This window comes from Narcine bancroftii, chromosome 4, assembly GCF_036971445.1.
Source record: "Narcine bancroftii isolate sNarBan1 chromosome 4, sNarBan1.hap1, whole genome shotgun sequence".
NCBI classification, from domain to species: Eukaryota; Metazoa; Chordata; class Chondrichthyes; order Torpediniformes; family Narcinidae; genus Narcine; species Narcine bancroftii.
The window spans coordinates 11,030,660-11,044,442 of record NC_091472.1 but is presented as its reverse complement, the minus strand read 5'-3'; the positions used below and the strand labels follow the sequence as shown (position 1 = coordinate 11,044,442).

At 44.2% G+C, this 13,783-nt stretch overlaps 1 non-coding gene across 1 annotated transcript; it reads left to right on the top strand.

Annotated features, from left to right (window-relative positions):
* The first annotated feature begins 2,987 nt into the window (after nucleotides 1-2,987).
* Nucleotides 2,988-3,059, top strand: trnam-cau (transfer RNA methionine (anticodon CAU)). The gene has a single exon. It is a non-coding gene; the product is annotated as a tRNA-Met (tRNA).
* The last annotated feature ends 10,724 nt before the right edge of the window (nucleotides 3,060-13,783 follow it).

The following is a 13,783-nucleotide window of genomic DNA, read 5'->3' as shown; positions in this document are numbered from 1 at the left end:
GATGAGTTGGGCCCCCCCTGCCCCTTCCTACAACATTAGGGTGGGGCGGTGAGACATAACTGTCTACTTATAGTCATGTTCCCATGGATTTGTGCAGGAATCTTTGTCAAGGTGGGAGCAATAAGCAGGCAGGGGCCTGAATGAAAAGGCAGGTGAGGGAAGAAGGGGCAAGGAGAGGAGCACAGACCAACAGGTGACCATAAGATATAGCAGCAGAAGTAGTTCATTCGGCCCATCAAGTCCATCCCGCCATCCATCATGAGCTGATCCATTTTCCCCCTCAGCCCCACTCCCCTGCCTTTTCACCATAAACTTTCATGATTTTTTTAAAATTTAGGCATGCAGCACGGTAGGAGGAGATGACACCCGACAGGTCCGTCCCACCCAATTTTCACCCCATTATCCTTCAATTTCCCATTTATTCTGAAGGGTGGGAGGAAACCCACATAGACACAGGGAGAATGTACAAATAACTTACAGACAGAGCTGATTCAAACCCAGTCCCGTTCGCTTGTGCTATAAGAGTGTTGCACTAACCGCTCACCCAATCCATATCCCTTCATCCCCCTCTCATCCAGGGTCCTGTCTAAATTTTACTTAAATGCCATAATCAAGCCAGCATTAACCACTTCAGCTGTCAGCTCATTCCACTCTCCCACCACTCTCTGTGCAAAAAATTACCCCAAAAGTTTCCATTCACAATATCACCTTTCACCCTTGACCCATGCCCTCTTGTTGGTGTGTCAAATATACTCAGTGGGTTAAAAGCCTGCTTGCATTTATTCAATCTACACCATTGATAATACTGTGTCCAATGAAGCAGAGTTGTGCAGCGGAAGCGTGCTGGGCCCATAACCCAGACGTCGATGGATTGAAACCATCCTCTGCCTGTTATTCTTTGGGACCCATGGTTGGTGTTGAGGTTAGCACAACTCTTTTACGGTGCCAGATACTAGGCCCGGGTTTCAAATCACACGCTGTCTGTAAGGAGTTTGTACGTTCTCCCTGTGTCTAAGTGGTCTTCCCCAGGGTCTCTGGTTTCCTCCCATCGTTTGAAACGTAGCGGGAGTGCAGTTTAATTGGGTGTAAATTGGGTGGAACGGACTCATGGGCCGATGGCCTGTTACTCCTCTTACATATACAAATCTATCATCCTGAATCGTTGTCTGGCTTTTACTTCCGATGGAAGCTGTGCGACCTGTTGGGGTTCCCCAGTGGGTGGAAGGTCACAGCAGTGTCAACCTTTGGTGGATGCTGTCTCCCCCTACTGGTCTCTGCCATCCCTGCAGGGTAATGGCTGATTGAAAGGGTGATCCAAAGAGGTTCTTTCCAATATAAACTTTATATTTAAATATTTACATTTAGATATACAGCGTGGTAACAGCCCCTTGTGACGCACAAGCCCGAGCCACCCAATTACTCCTGTTACAGGATATGTTAGAATTTTTATGGATTAAATATGTCTTCAAAAGTATTTGATTGTCGGGGTTTGATTTAAGTTACTCTTCACGAACAGTGTAACGTTTCGCAAAAGGCATCGCATTTAAAATGGATCAACTTTGCTGAAGTGAGACATTGTGTCACCAGTGACATTGTAGAGAAAATGGAACTGCTTGGAGTGGACTTCAACCGGAGGGGCAAATGGCACATCATGTTGATCATGTGCGGGCTCAGATACTGATAATATCTTTCGAAAATTGAGTATGGGCGCCGATAAGAGGTCTCTTCGATTTTACAAGTGGGGATGAAAAAACTGACAGCTGATTTCTCTTTTGGAGAGAGAGTGAAAGAGAGAGAAAGAGTGAGAAGGAGAGTGAGAATGATAGAGAAGGAAAGAGAGAGAGAGAGAAGTCAGTTGCAGAGTATCTGTTGAGGCTGCAAAATGACAAGCTGGCAGCTTGGGAAAAAACACCATTTTGAAGACGGATTGTGGATTCTGAGTTCAGCCTGTTGAAAAACTTTATAGTCCTGACAAGACGAAATTGCTGGCAAGAATGTTTGTCCTGAAATAAGGGAAACAAGAGGAACTCTGTGGTGACCTGGAAGAAGAGATTATCGTTTGAAAATCCCAAATGGGGCAAGTTTCTTCGGCAAGACATTGAAGTGGCTGATTGGAGGAAATCAGTTTGTGTGTGTTCAATGAGCAACAAATGCCTCTCTGAAGCGAAGAAGAACCTTCCTGAATGGTAACCACTTAACTTTAGGCACCAGATTCTGGTGGAAATTTTAAAGGTTAAATTCTGTGTACAGTATGAGAATTGCCTAATACCGGTGAACTTGGAGAAGGGAAACGTGATTGATTGGACAGTGAACCGGAGAACTTTCTTGAACATGTACCCTTTACATACATGTACACTTAGAACTAGAAGGGGGTTAATTTAGGTTAAGTTAATAGTAATAAGTATTAAATGGATCTTGTTATTATGTTTAAAGGAAATTAAAACCATCTTTTGTTCAAGTAACCATTGTATTGGTGAATTTCTATTCCTGCTGGGTTTTGGGGTCCTCTGGGCTCATAACACATCCAATTAACCTCCACCCTTGGCAGGTTTTGAACGGTGGGAGGTAACTGTAGCACATCAAAACTGCCTATACAGACACGGGGAGAAGGTACAAACATTTTAACGACAGCGGTGATTCGAACCAAGGTCCTGAATGCTGGCGCTCTCAGTGTTGCACTATTCGCTAGTCTCACCGTGCCTCCCCTTTACATTTGAACCCAGTCCATATCCCTTCATCCCCATCTCATCCTAAATGTCCAAATTTTAATGAAGTGTTAAATTCAAGCCAGCATTCAGCACTTCAGCTGGCAGATCATTCAACACTCCCACCACTCTCTGAGTGAAGTTCCCCGAAAGATCCCTTTCAAAATTTCACCTTTGACCCTTGACCCATGCCCTCTGGTCCTTGTGTCAAATATACTCAATGGGTAAAAGGCCTGCTTGAATTTATTCAATCGACACCACTGATAATTCTTTGTAGAATTTAGCAGAGTGGCGCAGCGGAAGCGTGCTGGGCCCATAACCCAGAGGTCGATGGATCAAAACCATCCTCTGCTAGATATTCTTTGGGAATATGTCAAGGTTAGCATATCACTTTTACAGCGCCAGAGTCTGGGTCCATGTTTCGAATCACGCGCTCTCTGTAAGGAATTTGTACGTTCTCCCCATGTCAGAGTGGTTTTCCCCACGGTCTCTGGTTTCCTCCCACCATTTGGAAAGTATAGGGGGTGATGTTGCGATGATGTTTAAAGGAAATTTAAAGCAATGTTTGTTTAATTAACCATTGTCTTGGTGAATTTCTATTCCTGCTGGGTTTTGGGGACCTCTGGGCTCATAACACATCCAATTAACCTCCACCCTTGGGACGCTTTCAACTGTGTGAGGAAACTGGAGCTCCTGGATGATCCTTACACAGTCATGAGGAGAGTATACAAACACCTTACAGGCAGCACCGATTCAAACCCAGTCACGTTCGCTGGCCCTCAAAGAGTGATGCACTAACAGTTAAAGTAACCGTACAACAGCTGTCCATATGAACCTAATCCATTTCCCTTCATTCCCCTCTCATCCAGGGATTGGTCCAAATTTTACTTAAATGTCATAATCAAGCCAGTTTTAACCACGTCAGGTGGCAGCTCGTTCCACACTCCCACCATTCTCTGCAGGAAAATGTTCCCCCGAATGTTTCCTTTCAACAATTCACTTTTCACCCTTGACCCATGCCCTCTGGTTCTTGTGTCACCTAAACCTGCTTACATTTGTACTGCTCATAATTCTGTATCCATGAAAGCAGAGAGGCGCAGAGGAAGCGTGCTGGGCCCATAACACAGAGGTTAATGAATTAAAACCATCCTCTGCTAGATATTCTTGGGAGCCATGGTTGGTGTCGAGGTTAGCACAACAATGTTACAGCACCAGAGACTGGACCAGGGGCTCGAATCATGCGCTGTCTGTAAGGAGTTTGTACGTTCTCCCCGTGTCTGAGTGGGTTTTACCCAGCGACTCAGTTTAATACGTACTGGGGGTGTCGGCTAATTGGGTGTAAATTGAGTGGCACAGACTCGTGGGCCGAAATGGCCTGTACATCTAAATCTATCAGCCTGGCTCGTCGACTGCCCTTCACTTCTGATGGAGGCTGCCGGATCTGCTGGGTTTCCCCAGTGTGGGTTGCGGCACTGTATTGTAAACCTTTGTGGTGTGCTGCGTCCCCTACTGGGTTCTCGCAGTACTACATGGCCGTGGCAGATTGAAAGGTTGAACCAAATTGGTTGTTTCCATGTTAAACGTTATAAATATTTAAATTTAGACATACAGTGCGGTAACAGGCCCTTCAGCCCTTGAGCCTGTGCCACCCAATTACACCCAATTAACCAACTAACCCGGTTCATTTTGAATTATGTGAGGAAACCTGAGAACCCAGACAAAACCTATGCAGTCACAGTTGGAATGTGGAAACTCCATTCAGACGGTCGTGATTCGAACCCTGGTCAGGACACTCTCGATAAAACTGCTGTAGAAAGTTGACCTGATGCTGGCCGGTCACCTTCCCTACTTCAGTCTATAAGGAATTGAAGTTTCGGTTGTACTTTCCTGACAAGTGAGGAGATGTTGTGTGTCCAGGATCGGTCTCTTGTTCAGTGAACTCCAAGGAAATTGGTGTCCTCCACTCTCTCCACTACAGAGTTGTTGATGTGTAGTGGAGGGTGGTCGGTCCTCGTCCTCATGAAGTCGACAATTGTGTCCACATTGAGACACTCACCTTAATTCATGAGATTTTCCATCCCTTCTCTGTGGTACGACCCGTCGTTATTGTTGACTAGGACAACTACTGACGTGTCATTTGCAAACCTGATGACACTGTTGGAGCTGGAGGCCATCATGGTTCAATGGGACTTGATATGAAAAAGTAGTGTAGCACAGAATAGAGGGGCCGAGTGGGTTGTTTCTGTGCAGTAATTGTTCTATTGTTTTGTGGAATATCGGATGTCTAAATGTAAATGTTTTGTGTCTAATGTTTGTTTTGTGAGAAGTGGAGTCTCCGATAAAAAACCAAGGGATGTGTTTTGAATGAAAGTGCAGTGTTTTTATAAAACAGAAAAGGTTATATTTGTCAAAATTTGTGGTGTTTTTGGATACAAACCACAACTTTTTTCTACAGTAATGTATGCAGTTTTCATGTAAATACCCCAAACTGTGAATCACAAATTGAGACAATGAGATAAAGGAGCAGAGGTAGGTCATTCGTCCTGTCGAGTCTGCTCCACCATTCCATCATGAGCTGAACCATTCTCCCACATCCCCACTCCCCTGCTTCTCCACTCAACCTTGGTACCCTGACTGTTCAGAGAGCTGGGAGTGGAAGAACATGGCAGCACTGCCGGTCTTTCTGTATGGACAGAGCTGTCACAGACCCACGGAGAGTGGAAACACAGCACTCTATTATGGGCTCCTACCATGCGGTCCAAATGTGGTTGGATCCGAACAGACTTTAAATGGACTGTAAAATGACCTGGCAGTGGTTTTATTTAAAAATACTGCAGCCGCGGGGACGGCCTCCTGGATCACAGGACCTATGATCGGCAACAGCCAGGAGAGGCTACCGACTCTAGGGAAGCAGAGGACTGGCACAGGGCACTAGAAAATGGGGAGCCCACCCCCTGGTTGAAGAAGGAGATGCAGAGGAGGTGACTCATGGGACGGTGACCACAGCGGCAGACCAGACAGGGATTCTGCGGTTGAACACACAGGCCGCGGATGATTCGGGACTAGGAACCTACTCTGGCTGCGGGCGAATGTGGTCAAGGGATTCACACCGGGCCACGGACTGCAGGAGTCTGGCTCGAGACTGACTGAAGGTACCTGAACCAGGAGGTGCGAGGGTGCAGAGGTCACTGAAGGGCTTCTAATCGTGGTGGGGATTCGGATCGGGACCTCAAGCGGCTGATGGTTGGATTGGACTCTGTCTGGCTACAGGGGCTGGTGGGAGGGTTGGAGGTGAATTGAAGGACACTCAGTGACGCTCATCGAACTCTCATTTACTTCTCTTTCTCTGACTGGAAGAGGCGCTTCAGGCAATTTCAGTCGATGGCCAAACTGTCTGCCCTACAGCAGACGAAAAGCAAATTTGAGTAATATTGCACTGACTTCATGACATGACAATAAATTGAATCTTAACTCTTGGAAATGTAAGAGAGATATCTGACCCTCTGTTTTATATACACAGAGAGTGGTGGTGCCTGGAATGCATTGCCGAGGGTGGTGATAGAGGCTGGTACAATAGGGACATTTAATACTCTTTCACAGGCAGATGTAAAGATAATAGAGGGTTATGGGTGTGAAGTGGGGAGGGGTTAGATTGTTATGGAGTAGGTTGACATCGGTCAAAACAACATCGTGGCTAAAGGACTGGTCTGTGCCTTGTTCAATACTGTTGGGCTCATAAGGAATATTCCAACAATGGCAGTCTGGATGGTGATACAGATGGGGAAAGATGTGAGCTTCACTGAGGCCCCCTCTTCCCAACAAGGGTTGGGCACGATATACATGGCTCAATGTACGTGATACGTTCTCTCATGGTCTTGTGCTTACTTCCGACAGTAAAGGAGGGGGCTTGAGCCCTGCTTCCCTATTCCCTCCCAACAACTGATCATATCCATTGTCGTATTTTAGCAGAATCATTGCAATTAAATCCAGTATTAATTTCCAGACTTTACTGTGGCATTCCCTTAAAAAATGACGTGCTGCCACTCAGATCAGAAAGTTTCCCACCGTGGAAACAGGCCCTTTGGTCCAACTTCAGATTTATGGTCAGAGTTACGTGCAGGAAGTCACATACAACACTGAGATTCTTTTTCCTGTGGGCGAGAGAGAGTCACCATGTATTGGTCAAGCTGAAACGAACCAACCCAGTGTACGCACGGAAACAAATAAAGAACAATTGGAAACAAATGGTGCAATACAGATTCCAATTTATTGCCAAGTGCACACATGGCATCACATAAAATCCTGAGAATCATTTTTTTCCTCGGAGCCAGACACAATTACCACTTATTTGTGGTCCAAAAGAACTGTTATCAACATAAACATGTAAACAAATCAAGAACTGGAAACAAACTGGAAAAAAATTCAATCAAGTCCAAACATTCGAGCCGTTTAATGAGTCCCGATTGGGTTTGTTGTTGGATGGTGGAGGAGTAGCAGCTGTTCCTGAACCTGCTGGTGCGAGTCTCGTGGCAACTCTAGCTCTTTCCTGATGGTAGCAACGAGAACAGAGAGATGCAGAATGTTGTGAATCCTTGACGATCGCTGCTGCTCTCCGACGGCAGTGTTCCTCTAAGATGTTTTCAGTTTGGGGAGGGTTTCACTTGTAATGCCCTGGGCTGTGTCCACTAACTTTAGCAGGACTTTTCAATCAGACGTGTCGGTGTCCCAGTACCAGACTGTGATGTAGACGTTCAGCACACTTTCCACCACACATCACAGAACAATACAGTGCAGGCCCTTCGACCAACAATGATGTGCTGACCTATATATTGCTACCGAAGAAAGTACTAAACCCTGCCTACACTGTTTCCCTGCCTCCTGACTTTTACGTGTAACTGCCTCCCTGAAGCTCCTATCACAACCTCTGTATCCCTTAAAATCCGACTCCAGCTCCAGGTCCCTAACTCAGTTTGTCAGGAACTGGAGCCTGATGCACCTTTTGCACGTGTCGTCATCAGAAACAGACATGCTGTCCCTGACTTCCCACATCCGACAACCAGAGCACCGGATGCACCCTAACCACTGCCTCCATTACCAACTACAAAGTCCATTAAATTTCTTAAAGAAGCTCACCTCTCAAGGAGCAAACTCTTCCTCAGCCTCGAGGGGTTAACAAATGGGATTGTAGCACGAGTTTAACCTGCCAATTTGCGGGTTTTCTACCCGTGTAAAGGCCATTTAGGTACACTTTTAGAAACAAACTGCAGAGGTTGGAACACCACCTTGGAGGTGGATTGTCGACCTGTGTATATGCACCATGTAGCTGCTGCTTGTCAACATGTTACGATCATGGGGGCCCAGGTAGGTATTGACGTCAACACTTGTGTGCAATGGCCGTCTTCCTTACCCATAAACATGCATGCTGCTGGAATGCCAGAGCGGTTGCAGCCACATGGGGGATTATGGGTAAGGACGGTCATTTCTCCTGTTCCAACTCCGTTCCCCTCCTGCCCCCTCCATCCCAATAGCCCCCTCCACTTCCCACTGGCCTGACCGCGTTAGCCTGCCGGCCCAAGAGTGCTCTCACTCCATGATCATCCCAGCCCCACACCTCCCCCATCCACCCCGATACACCCACACCCCGGCCACTTGCCGCTTGGAGGCCAACACAGGGAAAAGGGAATTCCCTGCATGGCCCCAGTGATGCGGTGAGTGCATGGCATGTCTCACAACATGCCTTTGAAGAGGGGGGGTGCGCCCCTAAATTGCCCCTTCAATAACAACGTAAGTGAGGTGTAACACATTCACCACGTCACCAGAGGCCCAGCAGGGAATCCCGTTCCTCGTGTTGGCCTCCAAAACAATAAGTTGCCAGGGTGGGTGCAGGATGCTGTTGGGACTGGAGTGATGTTGAGTTGGAATGCTGTTAGGGCTGGAGGATGAACACAGAATCAGGCCCAAGTGGCAATGCTGTCGATGCTGGGGCAGAACGCTGTCAAGACCTTGGGGAGGAATGTTGACTGGGTCGGGGGAGTGGGACTGCTATCGTGCCAGCAGAGAAACACTGTTGGACCGGTGGAGAGTGTGGAGTGTGTTGTCAGAGGAGCCTATAGTTGTCCGGTGGGGAATGGCGTTGAAGCAGGAGCAATGGCCGACTTCTTACCCTTAATCCACCATGCTGCTGGTACCGTTCTGGTGTTCTCGTGGTGTGAAGGTTTATGTGTAACCATGCAAGCATCGAAGTAATTTTCTAACTGGGCAGCCATGATCGCTTACAAATTGACCAGAAGCAGCTACACAGTACGTGTACATGGGGCAATAATCCCCCTCCAATGTGGTTTGACAACCTGTGCAATTTTTTAAAATTCTACCCACAAATTGGCTTGTGCACAGGTAGAAATCATGCCAAATTGGCAGGTTAAACTCCTGTTACCATCCAATTTGTGAACCCCTACTGTTCAACCCTGAGTTCATTTTAAAGGCACTTTAAAACACTTAAAGACATTTTGGCACCCAACAGGCCCATCTCACTCACCTCTCTCACCCTCCTCCTAGTCAGTCAATGACCCGAGAAGATGGAATCCGCAGAAATTTGCCAGAGTTTCTGGTATAATTTCTATCCTCCACAAACTCTCTGCACCTTTGGGGTCTACGTGTTCCAGGGCTGGTACAATTGATGGTTGTTTGAAACAGGAGGATTCTGTAATGTAATATTTGTAGATTTAGTTAGGAGATAAATTGGTAAAATTAGAGAAGGTAACATATGTAAACACACACATTTTAAAACAGATCGCATTTGTAATACAGAAGAATTCATATTCAGTGACTTTACTGAAAATATGGAGAATGCTTTGCACATTTCACAAGTAGGTGCTAATTGAAATGATGTCATGAAATGAATGTACTGGAGACCAATCATCAGTGCTGAATATTTTTATAAGACTTCTGACCTTTCTGCAAAGTGATCACTCCTGGGTTCTTGTTTACCTAAAAACAACAGTGTTCCAATTCCACGCTTACCCCGGCCACATTAGCAGAAGACTAACTCCTATTGTTTGCAAGAGGAGGGGGGCTTTTCAAGTGAGAGAGAGAGAGAGAGAGAGAGAGGGTGAGGAGGTGGGAGAGACTAAACAGTCACAGCTGAAACAAGCAGGAGAATCTGGATGGAACTGGAACAGAAACTCCAGAGTGGCATATGTCTGGAACTGATATATTTCCGATGTTTCTCTTGGAATAAGTGAAACAGAAAGGAATTCTGTAGGAGCCTAAAAGAAAAAAGTTATCATCTGGATAATCCAGATTGGGCAAGTTTCATCAGCTAATGGTGGAACCTCAGTTGTGGAACTCCTGGAACATCACATCTCTCTCTGCAAACTTGATGAGTATCTTCCAGAGTGGTAAACACTTACCTTTCATGCACTGAAGCCTGGTGAACTTTATATATGTTAAAGTCTCTGCACAGTATAAGATTTGCCTGCAACCAGTATACTTAGAAGAATGAGAAATGAGATTGAACTGTGAAAAAAAGAACTTTTCATGAGTTTACACACACATGACATACATGTGTGCTTAGAATTAGAAGGGGGATAAGTTGGTTTAGTTAAGTTAATAGAGATAAGTTTAAGTTTGATTCTGTTTTTATTTTTAAAGATAATTAAAAACAACTTTTGTTTAAGTAACTACTTGTCTATTGCTGCTGGGTTTTGGGGTCCTTTTGGCTCGTAATATTATATCTGAGCTCGTCCAGTCCATTGAACAAGAGTTTTATGGATTAATAGTTAATTGTGAGAAACAGCATCAATGGATGTTGATAAGATTTTGTCAGAACCATTATTTGCGGAACTGAGGAGCAAAGGAAAAGAGGGACTGATGGTTATTTCTAAGGCATTAAAAGAGACTGAATTGAAACATTGGATGAGGAAAGTACAAATTCAGAGGTTATAGTGAAATAATGTATAAGTGAGGATAAATTTGTTCAGAAAGACTTAGAAGCTTTTCCAGAGGATAGATCTGGTGAGTTGCAATTGGAATTGGAGGAATTGAGGATAGAAGAGTCTAAACGGCGGAGAAGAGGCTAAAAGTCAAAAAGAGGAAGCTGAAAAACAGAGGAGATATGAGTTCGAGTTCGCTGAAAGACAGATTAAATTTGAGAGGATGAAAATTGATAGGGAGCAAAGTAAGAGAGCTGAAGCTGTAATTCCTGCGGAGAGGTTTTTGCCAAGTAGAGAGGTAAATCTAGTGCCTCCTTTTGATGAGGGAGAGATAGATACCTATTTTCAGTTTTTGAAAAGGTCGCTGATAGTTCAAAATGACCTAAAAAGAAGTGGACATTAATGCTCCAACGTGTATTGAAGGGAGAAGCACAAATTGCATCCTCTCGCTTGACTGTACAACAAGTGGCAAATTATGATATAGTTCAGAAAGATGTATTCAGAAGCGGATAGAGAAAAATGTAGGAGTTTGAGAAAAACGTGGAATCAATCTTATATGGATTGTGCCTCAAGAGGAATAAATAATGAGGGAAGTCACGTGAAGGAATAGTGACCGGGAAGAAAACACCAGCCCTCTCCAGAAAACTTAAAAAGGTAAAGAAAAAGCAAAGCTACAAACACAGAAACCATAAGAAATTAAAAATAAAAGTGTGGAGAAAATGGCAGCAAAGAAAGAAAAACCAAAAACAACTGGAAGAAAAGAAGAAGGAAAGACGTCGGAAGAGAAAGGTGAAGGCCTTACCTGTACGAGGAGGCCCACCGTGGAGAGAGAAGCCCGCTCAGTGAGGTCAGTGGAAACCCCGAACTCAGGACTACAAAAATGGCTCACGGAGCCAAACAAAAGTGCGCTGTTAGCTCAGAAGATGGATATAAAGGAAAACTATAATAGGAGAAACAATATAAAGATAGTGGGCCTGAAGGAAGATGAAGAAGGCAAAAATATGAAAGAATTTATAAAAGAATGGATCCCCAGAGTCCTAGGAAGGCCAGAATTACAGGAAGGAATGGAAATAGAAAGGGCACATAGAACATTAGCCCCAAAACCACAACCACAACAAAAACCAAGATCCATTCTTGTAAAATTCTTAAGATATACGACAAGAGAAAATATATTGGAGAAGACACTGAAAAAAATAAGAGAACACAAAAAACCATTGGAATACAAAGGTCAAAAAAAATTTCTATCCAGACATAAGTTTTGAACTCCTGAAGAAGAGGAAGGAGTTTAACGCAGCAAAATCGACCCTATGGAAAAAAGGTTATAAATTTATGATAAAATATCCAGCGGTGCTTAAAATAGTTATCCCAGGGCAGCAAAGCAAACTATTCTCGGATCCGGAAGAAGCACAAAAATTTGCAGAACACCTACAAAACAGACAGTGAGATAAAGAGATGTAAAAAGAACAAAAATGACAACAAACTATATCTCAAAAAGAAGAATGAAGTATAAGTAAGAACTAAGAAGGGAAAGAAAGGAAGAAAGGAGGGAATTAAGAGAGTGAGCTTTGTTATATATGAAGATTAAAATCTTTTCTGGGGGGTGCTGGGTGGGGAAGAATAACAGTACAGTGAAATCAGTTGACGCTTGCGAGCGGGTTCGCAAATCCAAATGGAGAGCGGAGATGTAGTTGCCCAACAAGGAACAAAGGGCAACTCAAAAAAGGGAGGGATTATTCGGGTTAAAGGAATTTTAGATGTGGGAATAGTGGAAATATTTTATGTTTTAGAAGTGTTGTCTTACAATGTGTTCAAAAAAAGAAAGCAGAAATGGATAAGAAGGGAAGGTGGTGATGAGGAAACGGAAAGGAAAGACAAACAAAGTATGAAATGACCATGTTGACTTTAAATATTAATGGAATACATAACTAAATCAAAAGGAAGAAACTGTTAAATTTACTGAAGAAAGAAAAAATTGATATAGCATTTGTGCAAGAAACACATCGAACTGAAGTGGAACACAAGAAATTAAAGAGAGATTGGATAGGACATGTAACAGCAGCATCAGATAATTCAAAAGCCAGAGGAGTAGCTATATTAATCAATAAAAATGTACCAATCAAAATAGAAGAGGAAATAATAGATCCAGCAGGGAGGTATGTAATGATAAAATGTCAGATATATTCAGAATTTTGGAATTTACTCAATGTCTACGCACCTAATTAAGATGATCAAAAAATTATGCAAGATATCTTTTTGAAGATCGCAGATTCGCAAGGGAATATACTAATAGGAGGGGATTTTAACCTTAATTTGGACTCAAACATGGATAAAACTGGAAAAAAAGACTAACAGAAAGAACAAAGTAACCAAATTTATAATTAAATCGATGCAGGAAATGCAACTTTTGGATATATGGAGGAAACAACAACCAAAGGAAAAGGAATGTTCATATTATTTGGGTAGACATAAAACATACTCAAGGATAGACCTATTCCTGTTATCAGCCCACATTCAAGGAAGAGTTAAGAAAACAGAATATAAAGCTAGATTGTTATCGGATCACTCACCCCTGTTATTGGCTAGAGCTAGAGGAAATCCCATATATATAACCATATAACCATATAACCACTTACAGCACAGAACAGGCCAGTTCGGCTCTACTAGTCCATGCCGTAACAAATCCCCACCCTCCTAGTCCCACTGATCAGCACCCGGTCCATACCCCTCCAGTCCTCTCCTCTCTATGTAACTATCCAGTTTTTCCTTAAATGTAACCAATGATCCCGCCTCAACTACGTCTGCCGGAAGCTCATGCCACATCCCTACCACTCCCTCCCTTTCTAATCCTTTTATTAGCCCTTACCAATTAACGCCAATGAACTCCTCTCACATGACACAAGACACTGACTCACTGCCTCCTCCGATCCCGAGTCTGACCTTTCTCAGACTGAGCCCCGGTAAGTCCAGCTATTTATGCTACTCACATCTCTGATGCTCTCTCCTGGATCCTCCTCCTCTCACACGACACCAGGCGCTGACTCACTGCCTCCTCCGACCCCGAGTCTGACCTTTCTCTGACTGAGCCCGGGTAAGTCCAGCTATTTATGCTACTCACCTCTCTGATGCTGTCTCCTGGCTCCTCCTCCT